Here is a 15,256-nt window from a genome sequence, read left to right on the forward strand (position 1 = left end):
CACTCAGGGCATGAGTTCAAGTCCTAGGCTTCAAGTTCATGTCCCAGGATGAGAGATCAAGACCCAGGTTTCAAGTTCAAGTCTCAGGCCTTGAGTTCAAGGTCAGGGCACTGAGTGCAAGGCCCAGACCCCAAGGTCAATTCCCAGGCTTTGACTTCAAGATACAGGCCAGGAATTCAAGGCCCAGGCTTTGATTTCAAGTGCCAGGTCATGAGTTCAAGCCCCAGGCCAATAAATCAAGGCTTAGGCCCCAAGTTCAAGGTCAAGGGTCACAGTTCAAGTCTCAGGCCATGAGTTCAAGATCCAGACTGTAGATTCAAGGCCAAGGCCCTAATTTCAAGGTCCAAGGCCCCACTTCAAGATCCATTTGCCCAGTTCAAGTCCCAGGCCTCAAGTTAAATACTCAGGCTTTAAATCAAGGCTCAGGCTGTGAGATCAAGTCCCAGGTCATTAGTTCTAGTCAAAGCCACAAGTTCAAGTTCCAGTCCATGGGTTAGAGTTCAGACCTTCATGCTGGGGTCAGGGGTGAGGGGAACTGAAACAAAGATGATGTAGGGATGGATGCTAGGATATAGATGATAGATAAGAATAGGAAGAAAGCAGAAGGAAGTGTAGAAAGGGAGAAAGGATGGAAGGAATGAAGGAAAGTAGGAAGGAAAGTACAAAGGAAGGAAGGAAGGAACAAAGAAAGAAAGGAAGGAAGAGAAGAAGGAAAAAATGAAAGGAAGGAAAGAAGGTAAGAAATGGTGAAGGAGAAGGACAGGATGAGGAGGAGGGAAAGTAAGAGGAAGAGGAGAAAAAAGAGGAAGAAAAGGAGGAAGAGGAAGAGGAGGAGGAACGGGATGGGTAGGGAAAGGATAAGGAGGAAAAGGAGGAAGAGAGCTCAGACAAAGGGAGAATGAAGAAGCATGAAAGAAGAGCTGGGAATGTGGCTTAGTGGTAGAGTGCTTGCATGCATAAATTTGCAGGTTCAATTCCTCAGTACCACATACACAGAAAAAGCCAGAAGTTGTGCTTTGGCTCAAGGGGTAGAATGCTAGCCTTGAGCAAAAGAAGCTCAGGTTCAGTGCCCACACCCTGAGTTCAAGTCTTTGGACTGGCAAAAAAAAGCAGCAAGAGAGAAAAGAATGAGGAGGAGGACAAAAGGTAATAGATTGAAACAAATAACCAAAAAGAGAACCAGGAGGGATTGAAGAAAGAGAGAAGAGAAGGAAAAGAGAGAAGAAGGAAGACTAAGGAGGAGGAAAAGGAAGAGAAGATGGAGGAGGAGGAAAAGGATGGGAAGAAGCAGATAGCAGAAAGAAGAGGAGAGGAGGAAAAGGGGAAGAAGAAGTGGAGGTAGAGAGGGGAGAAGGAGGATGAGATGTTGGAGGAGGAGGAACAAAGGAGAAGGAACATAGCAGAAGAGGAGCCTGAGGAGAAGAAGCAGAGGAGGAGGAGGAAGATAAGAGGTGGAGATGGAGAGGACAGAAAGAGGAGCAGACCAGGAGGAAGAGAGGAGGGGGTGAGGCAGGGAAGAGTAAAAATAGTTGAGGGAGGATGACATGGAGCATAGGGAGAGGAGGGAGAGAACCAGAGTACAGGGCCAGGTAGCTGTCCAGGTAGGTGCCCAGGTGTCTGCCCATACAGATCTCCAGGTAGGTGTCCAGGTGTCTATCCAGGTAGGTGTCCAGATGTCTATCCAGGTAAGTGTCCAGGCATGCAGGCTTCAGGAAGACCATGAACAGTGGGAGGCAGGTGAGCACCACTTTGGGCACATACATTAGGATACTTGCACTCATTAGCATAATCTGGTTTCCAGAAATAGCATGCACAACAGAAGATTCATGGTCACCAGTGAGCTCGTGCTTCCAGAGGACATGGACTATAGGAAAGGTGCATGCAGAGACAGATACTCAGGATTCAAGGAGGCACTTGTGCAGCAGGGGGCCTGCCTTTTATGTGCCTGTGTGGGCATAACAGGAAGCTTACACTTGCTAGCTTAGGGAATCACATGCTCCACAGTGTCCCATTCACAGTATGGCCATCAGAACCAGCACCAAACTAGTGTCCCTGCACTCTTATATATCAACAGGCTGACAGGCATGGACTTGTACATACTCACCAACATGCACCTAGGCCCGAATAGGAGCTTGGCTGTGTTACTGGGGGACTGCATGTGTGTACTAGTAGGTCCAGGCTCACCATCATGTGCATATGCATGTTCAGGGTGGGCATATGCACAGGAGTCAGGACATACAACCATGAATTTTACTGGTACCAGAGGGTACCTGTGCTGGAGTCTGTCAAGACTCCCCAGCTTGGTTCATATGCATCTGGAGGGGCAGTCACACTAGGAAGAAATGTAGTATGGAGCATGAGGCACTCTGGGCCAGGCCCATGTACAGTGAGATGAAATTCAACAAGATGGTGCCCATTTCTGCAACAACTGAAAACCAATGCTCTGGAAACAACAGCTACAAAACCATTGAGTGTTTCTAGAAGTAGGATGGAGCCACCTGTGGACACTGGGTGGCACATTACGCTAGTGTTGCTTTTGTGCTCTGCAACTGTGGCTCTGTACCACCAGCTGGTGGCTCCAGGAGATAATTGCACCCCAGGCTCTCTACGTGGTCATATTAATTATAGTGATAAGAATTTAAGTCAACTACTATATATTCAACTATGTTAATAGGAAACATGGAAACTAACTAATGGAGAAACAGAAAATTCATTCTAAACACAGCAAGGCCTCAGGTGGGACAGGAGAGATTGAGCAGAGGGTGGGACTACTTGGAGTGGCCAGGCAAGGACAGTGAGGTCCCTTTTTCCTGAAATGATCCCTAAAACCATCAAAGGACAATATTCTGCAGAAACAAGAACTAAACACGATGCTAGATTCTATGAGCCTCTGGAGCCAAGCTGTGGACATGTGTGGGCTATCACCCAGCCTCCTGCTGGTCATTAGCTCCCTTGCCCCACCATGTACAGAATTACAGACATATAACTGTACTGTTAGCAGGGCATTGTTGGAAGTGAGATCTTTGGCCCCACCCCATGGAGATGTGCTGGCATAGCATGGGACCATCTGGAAGGTATTGTGTGAAATGAGCTCTCTGGGAACTCCTGGTATAGATTGCAGGCAAAGAAACAGCTGCCTTCTGGGCACTGTGAATAATGAGCACTCTTACACCATCCTGTGGAGATGGTCAGGCACAGCATACCTCATGGACATTTATGGACATAGCACTGGGCTAACAATACAACATTGTGGGAACTAAGTGTTATGGTGCCACCCTATGGAGATGTGTGGGATTAGCACCATGCCCTTGGCAGTGCATTGTGGAAAGTGAGCTCCCTCTCCCTGAGATCAAGGCCGAGGTCCTTAATTCCAGGCCTGGACTTGGAGTGCAAGGCCCAGGTTTTATGTTCAAGTACCAGGCCCCTTGTTCCAGGTCCAGGGTCTCAGTTCAGGTCCCAGGCCATGAGGTCAAGACCCATGCTATGAGTTCAATTTCCAGGACCCAAGTTCAAGGTTTGGACCCAAGTATACTCCCAGGCCATGAGTTCAAGTTCCAGTCTGTAAGTTCAATGTCCATGGCTGAGTTCAGAGTCCAGACTGCAAAGTCAAGTGCCAGGTCCCAAATTCAAGGTCCAGGGCCCAGTTCAAGAACCAGTCTCTGAGTTGAAGCCCAGGCTGAGAGTTCAAGGTCCCAAGTTCAAGGTCCAGGGCTCCAGTTGAACTATATCACCGTGAACTCAAGGCCTAGGCTGTGAGTTCAAGGCCCAGCCCCCAAGTTTCATGCCCTGACTGAAATTTCAAGGCCCAGGTTCTGAGTCCAGTGCTCAGACTCCACATTCAAGTACCAGGCCCCTTGTTCAGGGTCCAAGGCCCCAGTTCAAGTACCAGTCCATGAGTGAGTTCAAGGCCCAGGGTATGAGTTCAAGGTTCAGGCCCCGAGATCAATATCCAAGTCCAGAGTTTCAGGCCCAGGATATGTGTTCAAAGGCAAGACCCTATTCAAGGTTCAGGTCCCAATTTCAAGGCCTGTGTTGTGAATCCAAGGTCCAGGCCATGATTTCAAGGCCCAGGCCAAGAGTTCAAATCACAGAAATTTGAATTTGAGGCCCAGCTCATTAGTTTCAGGCCTAGGCAATGAGTTCAATGCCCAGAACCAAATTGAAGTCCTAGGCCCCAAATTTGAAATCCAGGGGTGGCACTCCACCACCGAATTCAAGGTCTTGGGCCCCTGTTAAATGCCTAGAGTTCAAGCTCAAATTGTGAATTCAAGGCCCAGGTCCCCAGAGCAAGGCCAGGTTGTAAGTTCAAGGTCAAGGTCACAAGTTCAAAAAACAGGCCCAAAGTTTAAGTCGCAGGCCCTGTGAAAATCCTAGTCCTGACTTGTTCAAGTCCCAGGCCCCAAGTTCAAGGCTTGGGTTTTGAGTTCAAGGTGCTGGCCTCAAGTTCAATTCCCAGGCTCCAAGTTCAAGGTCCAGGGCCCCAATTCAGGTACCATACCATGAGTTAAAGATCTAAGATGTTAGTTCAGTGCCCAGGACCCAAATTCCAGGCCTAGGGCTCAAGTCAACTCCCAGACTACAAGTTCATGTTCCAGATTGTGATTTCAATGTGCAGGCCATCAGTTCAAAAGTAAGCTTCAAATTCAAGTCATAGGGCCCAAGTTCAAGGCCCACCCCTATGATCAAGGGCCAGGCCTCGAGTTCAAAGCGCAGGTCACAAGTTCTAATCAGAGGCCCTGAATTGAAGGCCCAGGATCCAAATTCTAGGCCCAGGCCCTAAGTTAAATGCTCAGGACTTCAATTAAAGACTCAGGCCCCAAGTTCAAATCCCAGGCTTTGAGGTCAATGCCCATGCCCCAGCTTGAAGTCCCAGGCACTGAGTTAAAGGTCCAGGGTCCCAGTTCAAGAGCCAGGCCATTAGTTCAAGGCCCACGCTATGAGTTCTAGTTTCAGGCCCTGAGTTCAAGTTTCAAACTCACAGTTGAGTCCCAGGCCTGGAGTTCAAACCCCAAACACTGAGTTAAATGCTCAGGACTTGAGTTCAAGTCCAAGGTCCAGAATTCAAGTCCAAGTCCAAGAGTTCAAGGCCCAGGTCAAGAGTTCAAGGCCCAGGCCAAGAGTTCAAGACATAGGCTGTGAATTCTAGTCACAGATCATGAAGTCAATTTCCAAGCCATGAGTTCTGGCCCAGGCTGAAAGTTCAAGGTCCAGGCCCCCAGTTCAAGTCCCAAGCCCAGTCTGTGAATTCAAGTCCTAGGAACTGAGATTAAGGTGCAGGGCTTGAGTTCAAGTCCCCTTTAAGGCAAGGACCCAAGTTCAAGACCCAAGTTGTGAGTTCAAGTTGTACACTGAAAGTTCAAGGCCCACACTATGAGTTCAAGTCCCAGGTCTAGAGGTCAAGGCCTGGGCACTGAGTTAAATGTCCAGGCCTGGAATTCAAGGTCCAGGCCCTGAGTTCAAGGCCAAGGCCCATAATTCAATATCCAGGCTATGAGTTCAAGTTAAAAGCCCAGGCCTACAGTTCAAGGTTCAGGCCATGAGTTCAAATCCTAGGTCCAGAGTTAAAATCCCAGGCCACCCACAAGTAAAATTTTCAGGCCCTGAGTTCAAGTCAATGACTGCATGTTCAAGGCCCAGGCCTTGGGATAAATTCAAAGGCTTTGAATTCAAGGCCCACACTCTGAGTTCAAGAACCAGGCTTTGCATTCAAGGTCACGAGATTTTATCCCAGCTTGAAGTCCCAGGTACTGAGTTAAACTTCCCAGCTGTGAGTTCAAGACCAAGGCTCCAAGTACAGTCCCAGGCAGTGAATTCATGGTCCAGGCCCAGAGTTGTAGGCACAGGCTCTGAGTTAAAGTTCTAAGTACTGAATTCAAGGCCCAGTGTGAGAAGCCCTAAGATCAATTTCCAGACATTGAGTTCCAGGTTATGCCCCGAGGTCAAGTTCAAGGTCCAGGATGGCAGTTCAAGTCCCATGCTTGACTTCAAGTTCCAGACTGATAGTTCAAGGCCTAGGACTTGAGTTCAAGGTGCAGGGATCAGGCCCAAGTTCTGGGACCCAAGTATATGTTCCAGGCTGAGAATTCAAGGCAAGACCTGGGTCCATAGTTAAATGCCCAGGCATGGAAATCAAGGTCTATTTATTAGTTCTTCTGCCTAGACAGTATTCTTTCTATGGTCCTTAGAATCACAATAAATGAATCTTTAAGTATTTTTTATTACTTTTTTCACTTTTTTTAGTTTTTTTTTTTTTTACTTTCCTAGTGATAGCTAGGAAAAAGTTGAAAATGTTACCTTTGGAAAAGAAACAGGCTGAACCATTTGAGCATTAAAAAATTTCTCATTGTCATGAATGGTGCCTACTGAACAATGATACTAACACATCACAAAAATAAATCTTAGTATTGCCAATTTACTAATGGAAATTGATTCACATTAAGTTTATATACTGCTTATACATAAAACTTTCATGTACATTCCCTGTCTCTATTCTGACATGAAGTTGACAGCATTGTTGTAAGGATAGAATTTGCCTCAGAATGATGTGTTTATTTGTTTTTTATAGATAATGTCAATTGTCTGCAAAAATGTTCCTTTGTCTTCCTTGTAGATATCCTTGATCATTATATGTATCTTTTTAATTCATATCTTAGATTCATATTCAAAATGGGGTAGGATTTTTCAAAGCAACTACTCAAAAATGTTAAATGAAAAGATCAAGAAAGAGACAAATTCCCAGAAGGATTGTTTTATTTAATATAATGTATTTATATAGTATATTTATTTATTATAATATATTTATATAATATATTTTGATTTAGACAAACATTGTTAGTATGTAATATAAAATATAAACATAGAAGATATAAATGTTTGTGAATGTGTGGGTTTATGTATATACACATAGGCTTATGCTGGATGTTATAGTTAATCAACAATAATATAAATTACTTGCAAATTTCCTAGAACAAAGCTTATGACTGTAGAATTTTCAGTTAAAGACTCTGTTGCCAGATTTATGCAGAGCACAGGAAATTCAATGAGGTATTATTAAAACTACAAAGTTGGACTGGGAAAGTGGCTTAGTGGTAGAGTGCTTGCCTTGCATGCCTGAGGCCCTGGGTTCAATTCCTCACACCACATAAGCAAAAAGAAAAAAGCTGGAAGTGGCACTGTGGCTCAAGTGGTAGAGTGCTAGCCTTGAGCTGAAGAGCTGAGGGACAGCGCCCAAGCCCAGAGTTCAGGCCCCACAGCTGGATCCCCCCAAAAATAAATAAATAATAAAATAAAACTACAAAGTTATTATTCAAAGTTATAAAAAGCCAGATTAAATTGTGTACTACATATAGAAGGTGGTGCCTAGTACATGTCACTGTCCTAATATTAGATAGATTGTCATTATTTTTCATAAATACCAAGTAATTGTATTTAAAAATCTCCTACCAAAGACTTGTGGGTACATATTAGGAAACTTTGTGAGTATCGAGTTTTGAGCTTTTCAAATCTCCCTGTTTTGTGATACCTGAGGAACTGAAGCATTTCAATTTTGGTATGCGTAGAACAACAGGAGGTGCCTTGATATAATTCTAACAAAACTGACATGGGACAAAAGTTTCTTAAGGCCATGATTTATCTTTAAATGGAGAATCTGCCAACATCCCTGAGCTAAACAAATAACATGGATACTTAGATTAAAGAAAGGATGGTATGGAGTGTTTGATATGAAGTTAATCAACCATACCAAACCAGAGCAAGAGCCCTCTCTGAAGTAGATAGAAAAGATTCCCATCAAAAGGCTTTTCAGAAGCAAATGATCAGGTTGTGTAAGTGTCTGGTGTGGGTGTGTTCATCATTTTTGAGATATGACCAATAGAGCTCATGTAAGAATCATGATCTCAGGACTCTCAGGCCTACTTGTGCTTCTGTCAATTGAGTCAAACTATAAGACAATACCCAACCTCTTCTTCTTCTGCTTAAATGAACTATAATTCATTTCAACTGTACTAAAATTCAGTATATTTGATGTCTAAATAGTGTTCTTCCTATTATTAACCAGCCTGCAATTCCATCTTCATTTTCATTCCTTCTGCTAAGTCAGCCGTGTTTTCTGTCTTCTATTGTGTTCCAGGAGGCTACTATATTCAAGTTACTTTTGCTACCAGCATTTTTCAGTCCAAATAATAGAGATAAATTTACACAATACATTCAAAAGAATTAAGCATATTGTACAGATAGAGTATCTTTCCACTAATTTTCCTCATAGAACTTGCCTAGTGTTAGTGACAATTACAAATAATTAGTAGTACATTGTATGTGTTGGGAAAATATAACCTAATATGACATTGTGACTCATGAAAAAACATGTCAAAAATCATGGAAGTTGTATTTTAGTCAGTGGCATTTATGCCTTTATGAACATTTGCAATTTTACCAAGAACATTTAGTGCACACAGGCTTAGTAACAGGGAAAATGATATAATGAACCTTTTTATTTGTGGCAATACTAGAGTTGGAATGACAGGGAACTATCTAAAACACTGTCCCCAAATGGATTGTCACAAATCACACTTTTGTGAGGCCATAGAGAATTTATGGTTCCTCTAAAACTGAAGGATGCATGTAATTCCACTATACTGACTTTCATTTTCTTATCCAGCTGTTTTGTGCCTGGACAACAGCCTAGCACATTCATTAACTCATACTGCAATCAATCAGTCAAACAATATTTATGTCCCTTTAGTCAATTTGTTTTGAACCAAACAGATCTGAACCAAGTTGAGGTCTTCACTTTTATTTATTTATTTTTTTTGTTTGGGTCCAGTCATGGGACCTGATCTCTGGGCCTGGGCGCTGTCCCTCAGCTTTTCAGCTCAAGGTTAGCACTCTACCACTTGAGCCACAGCGCCACTTCTGGCTATGGGGTCTTCACTTTTAATCATTCCAAGTACAGGAAACAAATGATATCAAAATACATGAAAATATGTCAAAATGAATGATCTTGCAATATTCATCCAAAGTACATCATGGATTGTAATTGGGCAGGTAATAATTTTATAGAGGTAACTATGTCTGAGCAGTATATACTGAATGTGTTTCTCAAGGCAAGTTTTAACTGATCTTAGTGTGATGGTGTAGTGGGTTTCAAAATCCTCTTTACAATTCTGGGCTAAGGGAGGTGGAGAGGGTAGGGTTAACAATGCTTAATAGGAAATGTATTCATGACTTTACTCAGGTAACTGTAATCTCTCTGTACAATATCTTTACAATAAGTATACATATTAAAAATAAATATCACACTTGTATTATATTGCGATGTCCAGCCAAGAGAAGAGATAGTTGATTAACTCTAATAGGTGATAATTCATTCAAGTAACACGAAAATGAGAGGAAGTAACATAGAAATATGTAGTTGAAAGTGTGATTTGTACTTTTCTTTTTTTTGGGGGGGGTCCGGTCATGGGCCTCAACTCTGGGCCTGGGGGCTGTCCCTCAGCTCTTCAGCTTAAGGCTAGCACTATACCACTTGAGCCATGGCACCACCTCCAGCTTTTTTTCTGCTTATGTGGTGTTGAGGAATTGAACCCAGGGCTTCATGCATGCAAGACAAGCGCTCTACCACTGAGCAACCTTCCCAGCCCTGATTTGTACTTTTCTAAACAAACTTTCCAAAAATTTAGCTTTGTACATCATAGTGTTGGGTGCTTTGTCTGTGGAGGGTAACTTGCCAACATCTGAACCATGCTGTGGAATATTTTCTAAAACTTATGACTTTCACTGTTCCACCACATAGTAGAATTGTATGTATTGTTAGGTCCAATTGAGTTTTTAACAAATCACATTCTTAAAATGTTCAGCATGTTTTCTTTCCCTTTGTAGCTCCTTCTTCAATATGAGTAATAACTGAAATCTAAAGCCTAAACCTGATGATGACATGTTAAATAATAATTCTGTCACAACTCTGTACAGTAGTATATCCATGTCTAAAAGTTTTCCTGAAAGTTCTCATTCAACTGTGAGTGTGCATCATTGCCTGTGGAGCATAAATGTCCATATGAAATTTCTATAAGGTATCAAATTTTGTAATGATTTATTTGGCAATTGAAGCATATTATTCACTGGTAGTAGCTAATCTAGTGACAACTATAGGATGATTTTTACTGTATGACAAATCATACATGTGTTGTGGTAATTTTATTGAAGATTCCAGATCCTTATGTTAAAATACATTTGAACAATGTAATTACTTCTTGTGAGAAAAACAAAAGATACTTTGTTTTTGCCCTGAAAAATTTATGAAGAACCATTGTTGGGCTCCCTGCAAGTAAGAAGCCTACCTTTCAAAAATTGTGAATATTTAAAGAGTAGGAAAATAAAACTCTTCAGAATTTAGTCATCACCTACTTATTTATTAAAACTCAGTTCTGGAAATGAGAAATGTTTCAAAATCATGTGTACCTTTTGGACTGGATGGTTTTTCCAAAGGAATATGAGAAAACAATATTGATACATTTTCTGTGTAAAAGACCTTAAAATGGATTCTGTAATCTTGCTATAACTAACAAGGATATTCATAGGGATTGCTATAAATACCAGAATTTTAAAACTAGCATTTGGCTAATTAGCCTAAAATTCTTTTGTGTTCTCTTCATCTTGTATATTCAAAAAGTAGCTAATTGCAAACTTAGAATTCAAAGAATCATTAATAATGTCATTCTCATCCATTTCAAACTGAGTTGAATATGTGATATGTAATATTTGTCATTCCATCAGTTCTATTATTTAGATCTACCTTTTCTTTTTAAGTTTATTGTCAAGGTGAGGTACATAAATAAGGTAGTTAGTACAATTGTTGTTGCATGTGTAACCCTCTTCTTCATTTTTCTTAATCTTTCCCATCCTCCAAAGCTGCCCCCCCTCAGTTGTACAGACCACATAAAACATACTGTCTTGTGAATAATACTGTTACATAGGATCCCCCATTGTCATTTGTCTTACCATTGTATTATAACACTGGTCATTACATAAGTTCTGTTGTTTAATTCTAACTTTTCAAATTAGTGTAATGGTGAACACACAGACCTCTACAAAGTTTTATAATATAATTTTTCAGTCATGGGGCTTGAATTCTGGGCCTGGGTTCTGTCCCTGCCCTTTTCAGCTCAAGGCAAATGCTCTACCACTTGAGTCACAGTGCCACTTCCAGTTTTCTAGTGGCTTATTGGAGATAAGAGTTTCATGGACTTTCCCAACCCAGCTGGCTTTGTACCACGGTCCTTGGATCTCATTCTTCTGAGTAGCTAGGATTACAAGATGGCACCTGGCTCAGTTTTTTAACACTTTAAAAATACATCTCATTTATAAACTCAAGTGTACTCTCAGGAATTACAGAAAAAAATTATGTCAGGATGTGATATAAAAATACAATAGGACTTTACTAACTTTGGAATTACTTTATTCATGATTTTATATGACTTCTGTTCCCCTTTGCTTATTTCGTAAACTCTTGCACATCACAGTGTAAAGTGATATATTCCTTGAATGAGAAGCCTAACATGAATTGACTCAAGAATTATATCAATATACGCAAAATTTTGAAGTGATATAAGACAACAATCTTCAAGACAATTACAAAACAAGTGTCATGCATAATGGTGCCCTATATTTAAACAGAGATTTGCTTTTTTCCCCACTAGGAAGTGTGAAAAATGCAAACGTTTGTAAAGAAATGACAGTATGTAGTGATAATAGATATAATGTAATGATATAGAACCCAATGTAGAATTAGCTATATTTTCTTATTTTATGAATGTCACTTGTCCATGTGCAATTCAACAGGGCAATATTACTAGTTTAAAAACTGATTCCTGTTAAAAATTGTTTTCAACATTTCTGTATCTGAGAACTCTAGTGAAGAGGGGCATCAATATTTGCAAACCCTGTGGATGTTAGAAAACAGATTGATTATCTCATCTTAATTTCATGATAGCAATACAGTAGTGTAGGTAGAAGTCAGGTAAAAGAATAACTTATTTTTAATGTTATTTCAAGGTGGCATTGCACATTGAAAGACCCCAGACTCACTGGGATACTTTCTTCAGTGGGAGGGCACCCCAAGAACCAAGACTCCAAGACAGCAGCTGCAATAAGCAAGAGGAGTTTATTTGGTATTTGCGCAAATGGGCTCTCTGTCCAGGGCAGACAGGAAGCCCTGTCCAGTGGTTACAGGCACTTTTAAAGACAAAGACCACAGGATTAGCATATTACACCAGGTGTCCCTGGGATTGGCCTGTTTAAAAGGTCACTATGTACTTTAGCAATTACTTTTTTACTACCCAGGGAAGTTTATAACACTCTTTGCAATAAGACAATTAGTGCAGACGGAGGTAGTCACTCTGGGAGATAAGGGTTAGGAGATTTACAGTGTTACAGGTTTGTGATTGATTAATAATCTGGCCTAGTCTGCAGAGCCCATCAGATGGCCCTTATCTTGAGCCCCCTAAACTGGGAATTTCTGCACAGGAATGCGGAGGAACATACTCTTTATTCCTTATCTTGGGTCCCATTTGGCCATTTGGGGAATTTATTTGTTAGCTCTTTATTTAAGACTACAGAGCTTGTCCCAGGGCCGACACCTAGACTCTGAAGCTTTTTATTTATCTCCAGCGAGGGGAAGGGTCAGAGCTAGTGCAAGCAAGTTTACAGAAGCAAAACCAGCAGTTAGCATTTGTAAAAATGTAACTCTAATTTTTAATCTTTCACACATATCTATGTTTGGGTTAATCCTATTACAATAATGGGAACATCAATGCTTCCCTATTTAATGTAAGAAAATTTTTGTGTTTGCAAAGGTATAAATTGAAACAAGATTACAGCATGTCAAACAAAATACTTCAAAAATATGCACAGAAAATTGCAGAAAAAGTTAACACGAACATAGAAAGGGTTGAGCATATACACATTAATCTAGTTCATCACAGAGAAGCAAAAACAATGATTTAAACAATATTTGATGACAAAATGGAAAGTATTAAGTTGGCCTCCATATATTCACAGGTTCTCTCAACACAAATCTCTAGATTCTTCTTCTTCTTTCTCATAAAAATTATGATTTAAACAGCCAATTATATTCAGTATGAGCTTAACAGATTTGATTATCATGGAGTCACTTTATATGGTGTGTTCTAAGTTTATAATTTGAAGTACATCCCATGCAAACTGCCTTTGGAAATTATCTCTTGGAAATCAGAAAGAAAACAAAGTATTTCAGCTTCAGCAAATATAATCCTGCCTAAAACTGGTAGAAGTTTGGATGAAGTTTCAGTAATAAATTTTCTTCATCTGCTATGGAACATAGCTGGTGATTTTTATATTGAGTCATAAAGTATTGTTCTTGCTAGGTCAGATGTTTATAACATGTAAACATATTATATGATGAAAAATATTATTAACTGCATGAAATCTAGATCCTATGAAATGTCATCTGAACAGACTGTATGCTCTCCCTGGACACTGAGATGGAAAGACTTCCAATTAATGATCCCTTCCTTACATGCAAAATCTTAACTAAGTACATACACTCAAAAAATGGTACAGGTAATGTAAAATGTCACCATTTTCAAATATTTAGTTAACACAAGATTATTTTGGGAGCTGTTTCTCAAATGGTGTTTATTCATGAAATATGTTTCCTTTTTCAGAATTGTCAATGACTGCTTATTAATGATAAAGCAGTTTTTCACAAATTAGGTATTATGATTCCTTACTGAGTATTTTTTTCTTTCTGGTTTCTGTATGCTACTTTGTTATTTTCAACTTTATTTCTCATATTACTCTCAGAAAATGTGTTTGCAGAAAAATCTGTATAATGACCAACTGCAAGATGGTGGAGGACAAGCTGGAGGCTAAACAAGCTCTTGCATAGAAAGCAGTTTTAGTGTTCCAGTAAACAGTCCTAAGCCAGAGAATAACACCAAGTTATTGGTGAGTTATTGGACAGTGAGTTAGGCCAGAGAGGGAAAATCCAGTCAAGGAACAGATCTGAGCACTTACCAACAGCTGCAGCTGTGGCAGTGGCCATAGCTGCCAAAACTGCAACACAGAGTGTCTGGGATGAAGGCACCAGATGCGGTGGGTGAGTGGATTCTACTCAACACCAGCAAGGACTGACAAGGAGCAGACATCTTCATACTGCAGTTCGCAGACCAGAGACGACCTAGAAGCCTGACATTCTCACTCCTTCTCAGGGAACAGAGGAGGAAAGACCACCCCTCCCCCACCTACTACCAGAGATCTCCATCTTTGATACTGACAAAGGCCTGGCTGAGCAGCTAGCTCCAACTCAGTCCATGAAAGAAAACAAGAATCACTTAGCAGGTCACAAGAACCTAACCTGACCTGCTGGGCTCAGCTCCATCCAGGGAAATGTCACCCAGCCCAGTCCACCAGCCCTAGAAGGGGCTTTCTTCACTAGGTAAACAGAGCAGAGGCTGCCCCTCCCTACAGCAGCCTTGACAATCATGTGAAATACAGTAAACATAAACCCTGAGAATGGCTCCAGGCTGGACTCTGTGAGTTTCTCACAAGCTAGTCCTCAGGGAAAGACTACTGTTTGCTGAAAGGCCTCAACTCTACCCAGAACCTAGCCTCATCACAGCATCTCCAAACTAGAGGAAACAGCCATCTCCCTCTTTTGTGATACTCAAAGCAGATCTCCCTCCCATTGAACTAGCCTGGGAGGAGCATCACAAAATCCTGGGTAAAGCAGAGCATTTTTCTGCCTGCTCAAACAAACTGACTTAAAAACCATCCAAGCAGCCGGGCGCTGGTGGCTCAGGCCTGTAATCCTAGCTACTCAGGAGGCTGAGATCTGAGGATCGCGGTTCAAAGCCAGCCCGGGCAGAAGAGACCGTGAGACTCCTATCTCCAATAAACCACCAGAAAACTGGAAGTGGCACTGTAGCTCAAGTGGTAGAGCACTCGCCTTGATCTGAAGAGCTGAGGGACAGCGCCCAGGCCCAGAGTTCAAGCCCCACGGCCGACCAAAAAAAAAAAAAAAAAAAAGAAACCATCCAAGCCACAGGAAAATCAAACACCACAAGCAGACCAGAGACTCCAACAAGAGACTGATTACGGACACAAGGAGATACAGGATCTTCCCATTCCCTCCAAAAAATCAAAGAACTCTTTTTTTTGTACCTTTATTAATTTTTTTTTCTAATTTTTAAAAAATTTTTATTACTTTTTAAAAAAATTTGTT

Source organism: Dipodomys merriami, unplaced genomic scaffold (assembly GCF_024711535.1).
Source record: "Dipodomys merriami isolate MVZ:Mamm:240054 unplaced genomic scaffold, mDipMer1.0.p SCAF_123, whole genome shotgun sequence".
In the NCBI taxonomy this organism is placed as follows: Eukaryota; Metazoa; Chordata; class Mammalia; order Rodentia; family Heteromyidae; genus Dipodomys; species Dipodomys merriami.